Source organism: Thunnus thynnus, chromosome 1, assembly GCF_963924715.1.
Source record: "Thunnus thynnus chromosome 1, fThuThy2.1, whole genome shotgun sequence".
Classification (NCBI taxonomy): Eukaryota; Metazoa; Chordata; class Actinopteri; order Scombriformes; family Scombridae; genus Thunnus; species Thunnus thynnus.
The window spans coordinates 25,847,764-25,859,968 of NC_089517.1; positions in this window are offsets into that span (position 1 = coordinate 25,847,764).

The window sequence follows — 12,205 nt, forward strand, 5'->3', positions numbered from 1 at the left end:
GTCTCTGTTTGTCTATTTGCATGTATTTTATGAAGTTGCAATGCGTTGAGCGCTCATGGCCAATGCAAAATTAAATAGAATGAAACACACACCAGTTTAATTTCCCAATAATGATAAACATTAAAGCACACTGATCATTTGTGTGTTTTTCTATACAGAGGATACCAGGCAAGGGACATTTATGCAAATGTGAACCAAACTAAATGATACACTACAGAAAGTGAGTGATATGTAGCATCTTAAACTTGCAAAACCTTTTCTTACTATCCCCCGTAGCTGCTGTAACTGAGGATGTGTGTCTGACAAAGTGCTGTTAAACCTGTAGTGCTTAAGGTCTACTGTGACTGAGGGTAAATGCGACCTGGCCTGTTGAGCCTAGAGTCAAAGACTGACAAACTGACAATAGATGCCTCAGTGAGACCATTTAGGGGGAGAATGTCATAACAACAAGCTTAAGTCCAAGTGACATGTGACACACTGAGTAGGGAGGTTGTGAGTGGTTTGAAATTGTAATTACTGGTATATGTAATGTCTGCACTGACTGACAGCTTCAACAAAGATGTGAAAGAGGAGTGGGATTGTCTTGATGAAGGGGGAAAGCTCAGGAAAAGCTTTTTTAAATGCTCTTAACAGTGATGGGCGAATGCTGCTCTACCTCCAGAGCTGACAAGAAGAATATGACACACTGGGAGGTCTGGTGATGGACAGCTCTCTCTGCAGGACATCCCTTTAAGAGAAGTGGGTTGCAGTCCCTCCGGGGTAGACATACCTGAGCCACTCAGACAAGGTGAGACGGATCCCTCCACCAGCTCCTCCCGGGCCTCAGTAAGCTCGACTACTGGAGCAGTCCTGGCGACAGAGTAATAGGCCAATTACCAGTGATTTGTACTGCGGTGGGCGGAGAGGGAATGTTCTCTGGACCTGTCACTGCCAGACAAATTTGTGATATCACAGTAATGCATTGTCATGGTGGACTCTCCCTTAAAGCTCAGTATATTGAATTTCAGCTCAGCTATTGTGGGCAGATTTTTCTTTTCTTTTGTGGGGAAGGTTTTGATATTCTCTATGTTGTCCCCTTCAGTGAAGTTTAGAAAGTGCATCACTAAAGTACGTTAAAAACAGGTTAAAACATGTATATACTGTAATCTGAACTTCTTTCCTGTCTCTTTCCTGTATCTTGCTGGCATTTCTTCAAATGACAGAACTTCTTCTCGCACTATCAAGTTCTCCTTTGTCACTCTCGTCAGCTTTAGTCAAATGTTCTCTGTCACTTGATGAATGTATTTTTTCATTGGTCCACTAAAATCTGTAAGCTGGTGCTCTTTCATTCAGTTGGTGATGTTGGTCAGGGAGCTTTTTATCAGTGGGATGAAGGATGTGTGTAGTCTGCTGCTGTGGAGAGGTGATGATAGTAAGTAATCTAGGAGGAAAACAGAGAAATGGAAGACAGCCGGTCCTCTCACTCGCATGAGCTCTCACTTTCAGAGGGAAAGTGAAACATTGTTTGACAGAAAGGCTATTGATTTAATTCTCAACAAACTATGACAAAACATGTTGTTATACGTCTTAAAAAATTTCTATCACTGATTGACCCAAAGACATTTTAGTTGCTTCTAATTTAATTTGTTGTTTTAAACATCTGGTGATATGTAGGTCATTCAACTGTGGAAGAGGTATCCAGATCCTTAAAGGATTTGGCTGGCGATTTTCTACATTTTTCTTATTGTCAATAAATCTCATGTACAGAGCCAAACCAACTCATCCTACTTATAAGTATTGTGTGTGTTTCCAAAGCCCTCTGTGCCATAGACCTCTGTTATTGTCCATAAACTGTTAAAAACATGTCAACGAGTCACATCGCTACACTGGGTGACATGTCAAAACCTTTATACTCAAGTACAAAAGTTGTGATACAGCACTGGGATTTTACAATGCAGCACAATGAGCCGTGTTCCTGCACATGAGCAGTGAGCTCTGACTTACATGGAACTGCTTTACAGAGACTGAAAACTCTTTGGCGTTGTATTTATCTGACAGTTGTCACAGACACAAAGAGATTTCAGAAAGAATAAACGAAACTAACTAACTAACACACAATACCCGTAAGTACATCAAGTCATTGATGGTTTGGCTCTGCACATTGTTGACAATAAGAAAAAAATAGAAAATCAATAGCCATATCCTTTAATATTTCATAGTCATGTTGGCTACCATGTTGTACCCAACACAGGCTAAACAGATCTGCTCTTCCAGAATGATCATGTATCACCTAGTAAATCATTGCTTATCACTGATAAATGAACACAGTTGATGTCAGTGTTTATCTTCTGCATTGAAAATTGTTCCAACACTTCTACAGAAGCCAGCAGGACACATCTCACATCTATGTGAGTGATTCCTGTCTGTGTCAATGTCAGCTCTCTCCTCACTGTGTGCTGCCGCCAGCGTCCATGTCAACCCCAGCTGCTGTGCTCTAATGACAGCCAGCTGTTTGATCGGCTGCATGCCTGTCACTGAATATGTGTGAGAAACCTGCTGTTTGTTCCCTCACTCATTCCACAGTCCCACCATAACCGCAGTTTGCACAGTAGCCAGTGAATGTAACCTATAGTCGTGGATAATATGAGAGTATAATGTCTGGGAATGAGAGGAGAGGAGAGAAAAAGGCTGCGCTTCATTGTACATTTGCTCAAGATTTAGTCTTCTTACCCAAACACGCATTTATCCTTAAAACGTTATCTTCTGCACAGAAGCACACTTGTCTTTAGTGCTGTCTCAGACAAGTACATCAAGAAATAACCTGTGGCCTCTAGGAGACCTAATGGTGTCTCTTTAGTGCCATTTGACAGCCCTGGCCCTCCAGTGTCCAAGAGATGCATTGATTTTAGTGAGAGAAGGTGGAAATGAGCCTTCCCTCTTCCTTCCTCCCTTGGTTTTCAGAGGACAGGGGACTCATGGAGCAGCATTGGCTGATGTACAATAGCTATGCTCCGTGCTCAAGTGTCTCAGCGTTAAGTGTGACCAGGCAACCCCACACACAATCAGGCCCTTACACTATGGAGGTATTGGCAAACAGGTCTCCATCCTGTGCTAAGCATACCACTGAGTAAGAGATACCTACATACAGCATTTTTAAGAGGAAGTGTGGCTCTTTCATTTAGAGCGGAAAGTGGTGCAAATTTGTAGTGAAAATATTTGCTGACTCATTATGAATCCTAAAAGGGGTTTACATTGCGGCACTCTGAGAAATCAGACAGGTTTGTGTTTGTTTGCTGTGAACAACTTTAACATTTTATTAGGTCGAACTGGGGCTTGGAGTCTAATTACATAATTACTTTATTGGAGATAATAGTGTTAAATCAAATCGTCACTTTTCCAGCATGTTGCTTTCCAGTCTTTCATCTGGGAACAAGGATTTCTTTTCAGGATGTGGACTTTGACAGCTTGACCTCAGATATTCAACATCTTTTACTTGCTTGGCTGACAAGTTGCTGTCATAAGTCTTTTAGTTATACAGTGATGATTTTCAAAAGTAAGTCAAAAAAGGGAATAATTTACTGTGTAATGTTAGGCACTGGAATTTACAGAGCCAGAAAGCGCTGCACAGATCTGCTGCTGTCAAAAAAATAGAAATTACTTATTAGGTAGGCTACAGATAAGGTAAATTGGTGAATTATCAAAAGTAACAGAACCTTGATTGTACTAATTGTATCATGAGTGACTCTATACATACAGAATTGGGAAGAGGAGTCCTCTTAGTTTGCCTCTCTGCCGTAAAAACTCATTCAGAACAAAGATGCAGCTACAATAAAAACAACCTTATAACTTGTTCAGAAGATTCCTTTAGTTCACCAGCTTTGTGGTTTTTGTGAAGCACACCTCACAGTGCTGCTTGTTTGTCTTTCTACAGTTACAAAATACAGGCAATGGGGTAGTAAGGGTTTGTTTACCAGAAGTTAAAATTGCCACCAAGTGTCACAAGTGCAGTTTCATTTAACTTTAACTTTAAGGCACATTTCAAATGCAAGATTAGATCAATATACTGTTTGATTTTTTTTTAGGTAAAATAACATATTGACTGCTAATAGTGCAGTACAAGATATTATACTTAATAGCATACATTATAAGTTTTGAAAACAAATTGGACACATGAGCGAATAAAATTTAAACACATTTATATTAGACTATATCCTCATTTTGACTCTTTCTTAACATGCATTTACAATGCCTGGATTAGTGCTCACACACATTACTGTGTGCAGCATCAATGATTCAGGCAGCTCAACTACAGTCACCCCATCACCTTGTGGTCCAACTTGTGCTAAGAATCTAGAAAGCTGTTCTCATTGCACCCCTAAACTGTCATTAGGGAAGAACGTTTCCTCTGCGAGAAGAAACGGGTGTGACCTTTAACCCTTGCTAATCTATAATGGCGACAGACAAGGCAGGGCCAAGAGATAGCGTTGTTAGAGCTCAGCCAACCTGCTGCTTTAAACCTATCAACTCAACTTTTGGGTTTTTTCCAAATAATGTGAGCTCTTCAGGTATGCACAGTCCTTTACGTTTTTTTGCCTTTTCAAACTAACAAAATGAGCTCTGCCATGAAAAGTTTCCATTTTGAAGGTAATGGTGCATGGCTCATTCATCTATGGTAGAATCTATAAAGTCCTCGGGGGAGTGTGCAAGATGAAGAAAGGCACAAAACCAGAAACAAACAAACAGTTTGAAGAACCGGAGCTGGGAAGTAGTTCAGTCATATATCAGTTTATAGTGTGATTACATCTGGGGTGATCTCCTGTGACTTCCTCCTCCGCTCCTGCTGTAACTCAAACATTACCTACAAAATAAAGGATCTTAAGTAAAAAGCTAAAACAAAGATAGACAATGCAGTCAATGATTCATGTTCTATTCAGCAGGAAAAATTGTTGGCCTGTTTGCAGTTGGTCCGTCTACAATAAACTCCAGTAAAACTCCTCTGACTAATGCTGATTACCGAAACCCTCATGAAGACAAAGGTAAACACTTCTGTGTTAATTCAGTTTGTTGAGCACTAAATCAAGTGACCAATGACAGTCGACTGACTAATGAAGGATTACTAGGTATAATGTAATGTTATGTTGTCTGGATAGGAACATTTATGACGTAGGAGTACAGTGTGTGTTTACAAAGCTAGGGCAAAGTAAAAATATTTGGTAATAATTCATTATGTCCACTTTGTGAGAGAACTGTTTACAAAGCACTATATCTGCAAATTATCATCTCTAAAAAGTTCTATAGCCTCTTTAGCACCATACTGAATTTCAAAATGAACTACTCAGACTGACTTTGAATATGTTTATATTAGAGTTTTACATACAGGATGAGGAGAATGCGCACTGTAAACAACAGCCTTTTTCCTTGTATGCACATTTACCGTAGATATATTGGAAAAGGAAGAGATAATAGTCAGGCTGTCACTGCTGTGTATTGTGTGTCATGTGTCAGCTTACACGTCTCTACATCCTCACTCAAACTTCCTCCCACTTTAATCTACAGTGCTCCTGACCTACTGCTGTTCTGTCACCCTGACATGTTTAACAAATACTGTCTGGCCAGGGCAGGATACACCATGGTGTCACAGAGGTGTTGTTGTCTGTCCGCACAGAAGGTAATGGATTATGTGTGATTCAGCCTTTCTTATTAATATCTTCAAACCTCCCCTAATGTGCATTTCAACCCTCTAGTTCCTTTAAAAGAAGACCCCCAAAATAGGCAAATTTTTATTTAATGTTCTTAAAGGATAGGTTTTATTGTCTTTTATTTTATTTTTTCCCAATTAATTCTCTTTAAAGGGGACATATTATGCCTTTTGTGATTTTCAGTTATTTATATACTGTTATGATGTCAGATATATATGCTAAACATGGTCGAAGTTCCAAAACTTGAGGTTAGCATATGTAGAAATGTTCCCTGTAAGTCAAAAGGCCAGTCTTCAACCTGCCCTGAATGCTTCCTTTTTCATGTGCTGTTTGCGTTGTCCACTAGCAAATTACGGATCAGATTTCAGCTCGAACATGTATAGATGTATCTGAGAAGTTAACATTTCAAGAAAAGAATAAGTAAAAGAAGTGAAATCCTACTACTATATTTTGTTTACATAGTCACTGGAAGTCAGCTGAGACGCAGCCTCTGGGGGCTAACCAATCAGAACAGAATGGGGTTATTGGGAGGGGCGTCTTAAAGAGACAGAAGCTAATACAGCCTGTTTCAGACAGAGGCTGAACTGAGGGGCTGAGTAAAGAGTCAGTGTGAGTTAAATAAGGAGGGTTTTTTTTAAGTGTAAATCATGCAAAGATATTCCAGTAGAGTCCCAGATTAAAAATATAGAGCTGTAAATGTGGATGATATGTCCCCTTTAAAGTTTCTCCAAGCCCAGAATAGACTGTCTGACCAGCAGGGAGGGAGACTGCCTCAGAAGTCTCCCCCTTCAATCACTCAGCACAAAAGCAACAAAACACGCCTCTGTAAATATTTCAGTGGCTTCAGCACCTTGTCCAGGGTCCTGCTGCTAGCTGTCTGCTGGTCCTCAGAGTGAGCCATTGTGTGTCCCAGGGCAGACTGTTCTGTGTTGTGCTGCTGGACATGGCTGGTCTGTTGTAGGAAGGCAGCAGTGCCTGCATGCATGCAGTAGCAGGGGAGAGGATTAGGCTTGATGTTTCTCTGTGTCTAACTGGCTGCCAAGCATGCTCTGCCGCCTTGGCACAGCAGACAGAATTTACATCATTTGGTTGCTTACTGTTGAGTGAAAACCTAGTTTCATGAAGTTTGGGAAAGTGTTCTTTTCCTGACCACAGCTAAATGCCAAGATTTGAAGGGTTTTTTGAGATGTTAAATTTAAATCAGCTTTGTTTTGTTATACTGTAAACATTTATAGAGAACAAAATTGTGGCCGCTGGCTTCTCCTGTTGGTCACTTTCAGTATATTAACAGCATTAAGGTTTGCAGTCTTTTGAGGAAAAGTTGTTCATGTTCACAGTCCAAGATCATTGCTATAACAAATGTGGATCCTATTTTAGGATGGATTTGCCCTTGATATCGGCCACGTCCCTCGGTGCTTCCCTAAGCGAGTCTTCAGGGAGCGCTTTCCAATAAGAGTAATGTCTCCCCTGTGCATGGCCACCATTCAACAATTTACGGGCAGATTACAGATTCTAATAAAATTTTTGCAACCTTAATTAAAGAATCTGCTCCCCATTTTATAATAGTTCAGTTCCCCTCCACCACTTCTATCCAATTTAATTATTCTGATGTACATAATTAGCATGAGCTGGCCATTGTTCACCTCATTTGCATATTATATTGGATAATTGAATGAGAGTGGCTGATGATTAAATTAGGCTGAATGACAGATGATTCAGCTCGCAGTGTGGAAAAGTTAACAGAATGACCAGACTGGGAATACAACATGTAGGCTACCTTTTGAATATTTATATGTTCCACCATGGTAACCGCCCCCACCCCCCACCCCCAGCAGACGCACTCTGCTAATTTAAAAAATGTGCAGCAGAGCAGTGGCTAAACTTGGGTGTTGCAAGTCAAAGGATGCTGTTTCTTCACCTCTAGCTGGTCCTTACTGGTTTCTTCTGTGCATAGAGAAGCACAGGGGTAATGTTAAGCATAAAAGAAATTATTTTTTGAATGTTTTAAATGTGTTCCTCCATCATCGAGGCAACACATTTACAGATTGATAAGACAAATGAGACTAGTGTGGGGAAATTCATTTCCAGGCACTTCCAATGTAAACACAGACTCCTGGTGCCTGCCTGCCACATTATAGACAGGCTCGAGTTTACTGATGAAGGCTGTCCTGGCAAAAGACGTGTAGAAGGCAGTTTAAACCCTTTTGAAAATAGTAAATGTGGGAATAAAGTGTAGATATATAAATAACTGCACAATGCTATGTTTCCTGTTTACATTAAAAATAATATTTTTCAAAAATCACTAATCATGAATCAATTTTAGGTTTTAGGATTTTAGGTCAACTTTGGGAGAAATCCTTATTTCTGCATATTAGTTAAACATTTCTTCATCTTGTTAATTGGTTTATCATAACAAAATGTTATTACCAGTTCAAATCCTCTCATTACACCCCGGAATCATCCCGGTGCCTGGAATTTTTCCATGCAGGGCTCGGGCAGGATAAATGTTTAGAGGGAATATTTGGAACAGCTTTAGCCTTTCACATGATAATGTAAGCACTGGCGGCACAAGAAAGCTGGCCTGACCCAGGGGCCACACGGTGACACAGTCTGCTGATTCAGTGCCGGCAGCCCTGGCTTTGTTTATGTGTGTGCACGAGAAATAATGCACGTCATAAAAAGGAGAACTTTGAAGGGGAACCACTACCCCGAATGATAAATGCCCCCTGCTCTTCGGATATAAATAACTCTTCCCAATAGTACAAAAGCCATCTCAGGAGTGACTTATACACCGTCATTTCTGCGATAACATTGGGCCATGTTTCCACCCCTGGTGTTCCTCACATATTGAATCATCCTCCGGGAATTTTTGTCCAGCATAGATTTGGACAAAAACTGCATCATTGTTTAACTGCAATGTTTTTATGTAAAATATGTCATTTGTTACTGAGTTTATAAGATAAAATCAAAATAAAGTTGACAAATGGATCAAATTTATGATATATTGATGTCTCCTGTAGGAATTTAGTGGTGAATCACAGAAGCAGCTCATGGAGAGAGGACTTAAGCATGCTTCATTGTTTTACTTCAATGATTGTCCATTTTCAAACACAATTTGCAACACGTGAAACTAGTGTTTGTCTTTGTCTCCCACATACCTTGTAAAATCCCCTCTGTTCTCTGTGTTATAGTACACATCAGTACACAAAGTGTCGTCTCATTGTCTGCCCGGAGTCATTTCAGGGGGCAGAGGAATTTACACAGTCTCAGGATCTGTCAGTAGGTGGTATAGGAAACTGTAAAGATAAGTCCCTATGGCAGCTTAAGTCTAGCTTCCTTTTCACAAGATCCTTCGGCATCTCTCAGATCTCCCAGATACAGCCATGCCCTCACTCTTATCAGAAACCTGACCATGCCCACTTCCATCTTGTGCTTTGAGAGAAAGATGGAAATCTACTGTGTGTTTGCATGTGTATTGGTGGACATCTTGCAGGGATGATATTTGTCAAGGCCTCTGTTGCAGATCTGAGTGTAAAGGATGTTCAAGCTGTCTAGATAGTTGCAGCCCTTTGGTTCAATCATGTGTCACTTCCTTCAATCCTTTAAGGGCTTATTTAATTGCAACAATTCATAAACTTTTTCCATGTGTTGTTTTATTGAGGTATTCTTTGTAGAGGCTATGTTTTATTGCTGCCCAGTGAAAAGCACGCATCTCCAAATTTGGTGATTTAGAATTTTTCAGATCAACTGAAGGATTAACTTTATGGGTTGAGAAATTCTCCTACTTCTGAAGATTAAAAAAACACTTAAAATCCCCATTGGATTATCTAAAAATACATCATCACAGAAATGAACAAAGGGCTCACAGTTCATGAGCAATTGTTGATTTGGAGAAACATGATTTGATTCTTATTCCACAAGTTTACATTTTTGCCCTTTTATGTCATTGTAACGACATAAAACAAACTCCACTAAAAGATACACCACTCACCCTTCACAAACCTTTAAACTTTATGTACTGGAAGGCTCAAAGAAATCTTGAAAATGGAAGATACTGTATATCTTGACTATGTTGAATAAAAGCCTTATCAGATCTGATGATTGCTGGCATTTCTAATTAAAGTTGATGATGATGCAATCATTTATGTTTGAAGTAATATCATAAACTGAAGTCTTTTTTTTACGACCACGAGTATAGTTGTGGTTGCAAAAGAATCCTGATTATTTTGTGTAAAAGACGCTCGCCGTTACGTCACTTCACGTCATCTTCATCACACCGAGGCCACTGACAGTATTTAATACCAAAAGTCCTTTAAGCAACTTTCCAACTTTCAGCACATAGCAAACTGTGAGTTTCCACAAAAGTAACCAACATTTAATCTACTCCAAAGGAGGATTTCTTTGTAAAATTCTGCAGCGCCAACCCTAACTCTGAACAACTGCATGGGTTTACTTTATTCAACTCCAATAAACCAATGTAGAAATAAGATGAGAGGAACCAAAGTTGCCCATTTGTCTTATCGAGTGGCTCTTCAGTGCCTCTGCTATCCCTTGAAATCTCTTTCACAAAACTTGCAAGGAGCAGTTTAATGCAGGCTGACAGGCTGAGAGCAGCCAAGACATTATCGTCCTGTTTCTTGGAGCTACAGAGAGGCTGCCACTGCTCCACATCCAACCCTGTGGCCCTGCCCAGCTATCTGCTTTTGCTTTATGTCTTTTCCTGCAGCGAGCGCTTGACGAAGGACAATTTGTTTGGATGTTTAATGCTGCAGCACTGGCTGGTAGAGGATTATATGAGATGGCCCAGTGATTTGTGGTGGCTGGTAGTGGGTTGGAGTAAGTATGTGTGTTAGTGTGTGTGTGAGAGAGAGTGTGTGCATATAGTATACATACAGTGTGAATGTGTGTCAGTCTTTGTGTCTTAGTGTGTGTGTTCAGTTCCAGGTCCTCGCTTTAACACAGACGTCAGTTGTCTTCCAACCTGCTTCCACTGAATTCTTACATTCATGACAATGGTGCCTCAGCTCCTATAGGAAGACATTTGTTACATGTTTGTCTTTTTTTCTCACTGTACCATTCATTGGCTGCTGAAAGATTAATAATCTTTGAATTTCATTGTTTCATTGTTTCAGGATTTATGAAACCAGTCTCTTGCCGGGTCCTCGTTATATATCTTGGCAGCCAGGAGAATCATTGACTTATCCTGTGAAGCTTCACACACTGAAAACTCAGCCAAATGCTACTGTGAGCTTTCCCAGATCTCACACTGACAGACTTCGCAGACGCATACATGCAAACGGGTGCACAAAGAGTAATGGAGGCATGTTGATTTAGCCAAGAAGACAAGAAAACAATTTCATTTTTCACCATAAGTAGTATGTTAATGTAGTTTTCTATTTCTTTGCTGCGATTATTCATTATAAACTAAAAATTGTAACAGAGGCATCACAGGTTCTTCTGTTACATAAAATACTTGTCACATCCTTAAATGTTGGATAAGCAGTTTGCCATCCACATGACCCAAGATTCTTTCTGCCCCATCCCATGACACAGGCCAGTAACCCAGCTGTTACAAAATCTTATGTTTATTCCTTTTCAGTATGAGCAACCCTTTTTAATGTTGCCCAGTTCTTGGGAAGATGATCCTTGGTGTTCTTTTATCCTCAAGAGAGCGAAGAGATCACCAGTTACATCTCAACTGTTGTCCAAAACATCATGCGACAGCCCTTCATTTGATCCATTCAAGACCCCTTTGAACGCTGCTGTAGAACGCTGTCCTAAAGGGCTTCAGATGATAAAAAAGAGAATTATTGGTTTGTTTATCATGCTCTTAAAACCTAAAGTGCATTATTAAACAGAGAGCACATTAAAAGGGGAGTATTGTTAAAAGTGTTTTAAAAATCTTGTAAATCCCGGTAATTTATATCACCGTGGTCGAGGAGGCTCACCCTGGCCTTCTGGTTTTAATTTGGTTAAGGCTGTGCTCTCTGGGGTCTTTACCTGTGATGCTGCCTTTTTTTCCCAGACACAAACTGACCGATGTGACCCCCTCTATGGGCCTGAAATTTAGAGAATTGAGTCAGTGAGCTGCTGTTTCAAACCCAAATTAAGATATTTGGATCAGGGAAGTAAAAGTGCTTGTGCATCTTTCTGCAGTGACTGATGTGACTTTAAGAAAAACAAAAAAATATATTACTCTTAAATATCCTCTCCAGACATGTATTAAGACATATAAAAATACTCTGCTTGGAACAATAATGTGCGTCTGATTTGGTTTTTCCACAAAATGTATAATTACCACATTGAAATCCTTAAAATTACATCTCCTCCTCCCTCATTAAAAAATCCAGAATAAATGTACAAATAAATAATTTCAAAAGTTTAACTGCTGGACACAGATGCCACCGACTTCACTGTAAAGTCCATTCTCAACGTTTGTGCAGTGGAGGCTTCAAGTTTCCACATCACACATGTGTAAGTTGAATATTGTACCAGGATTGGCCTCCAAACTAGTTATGATTTCACAA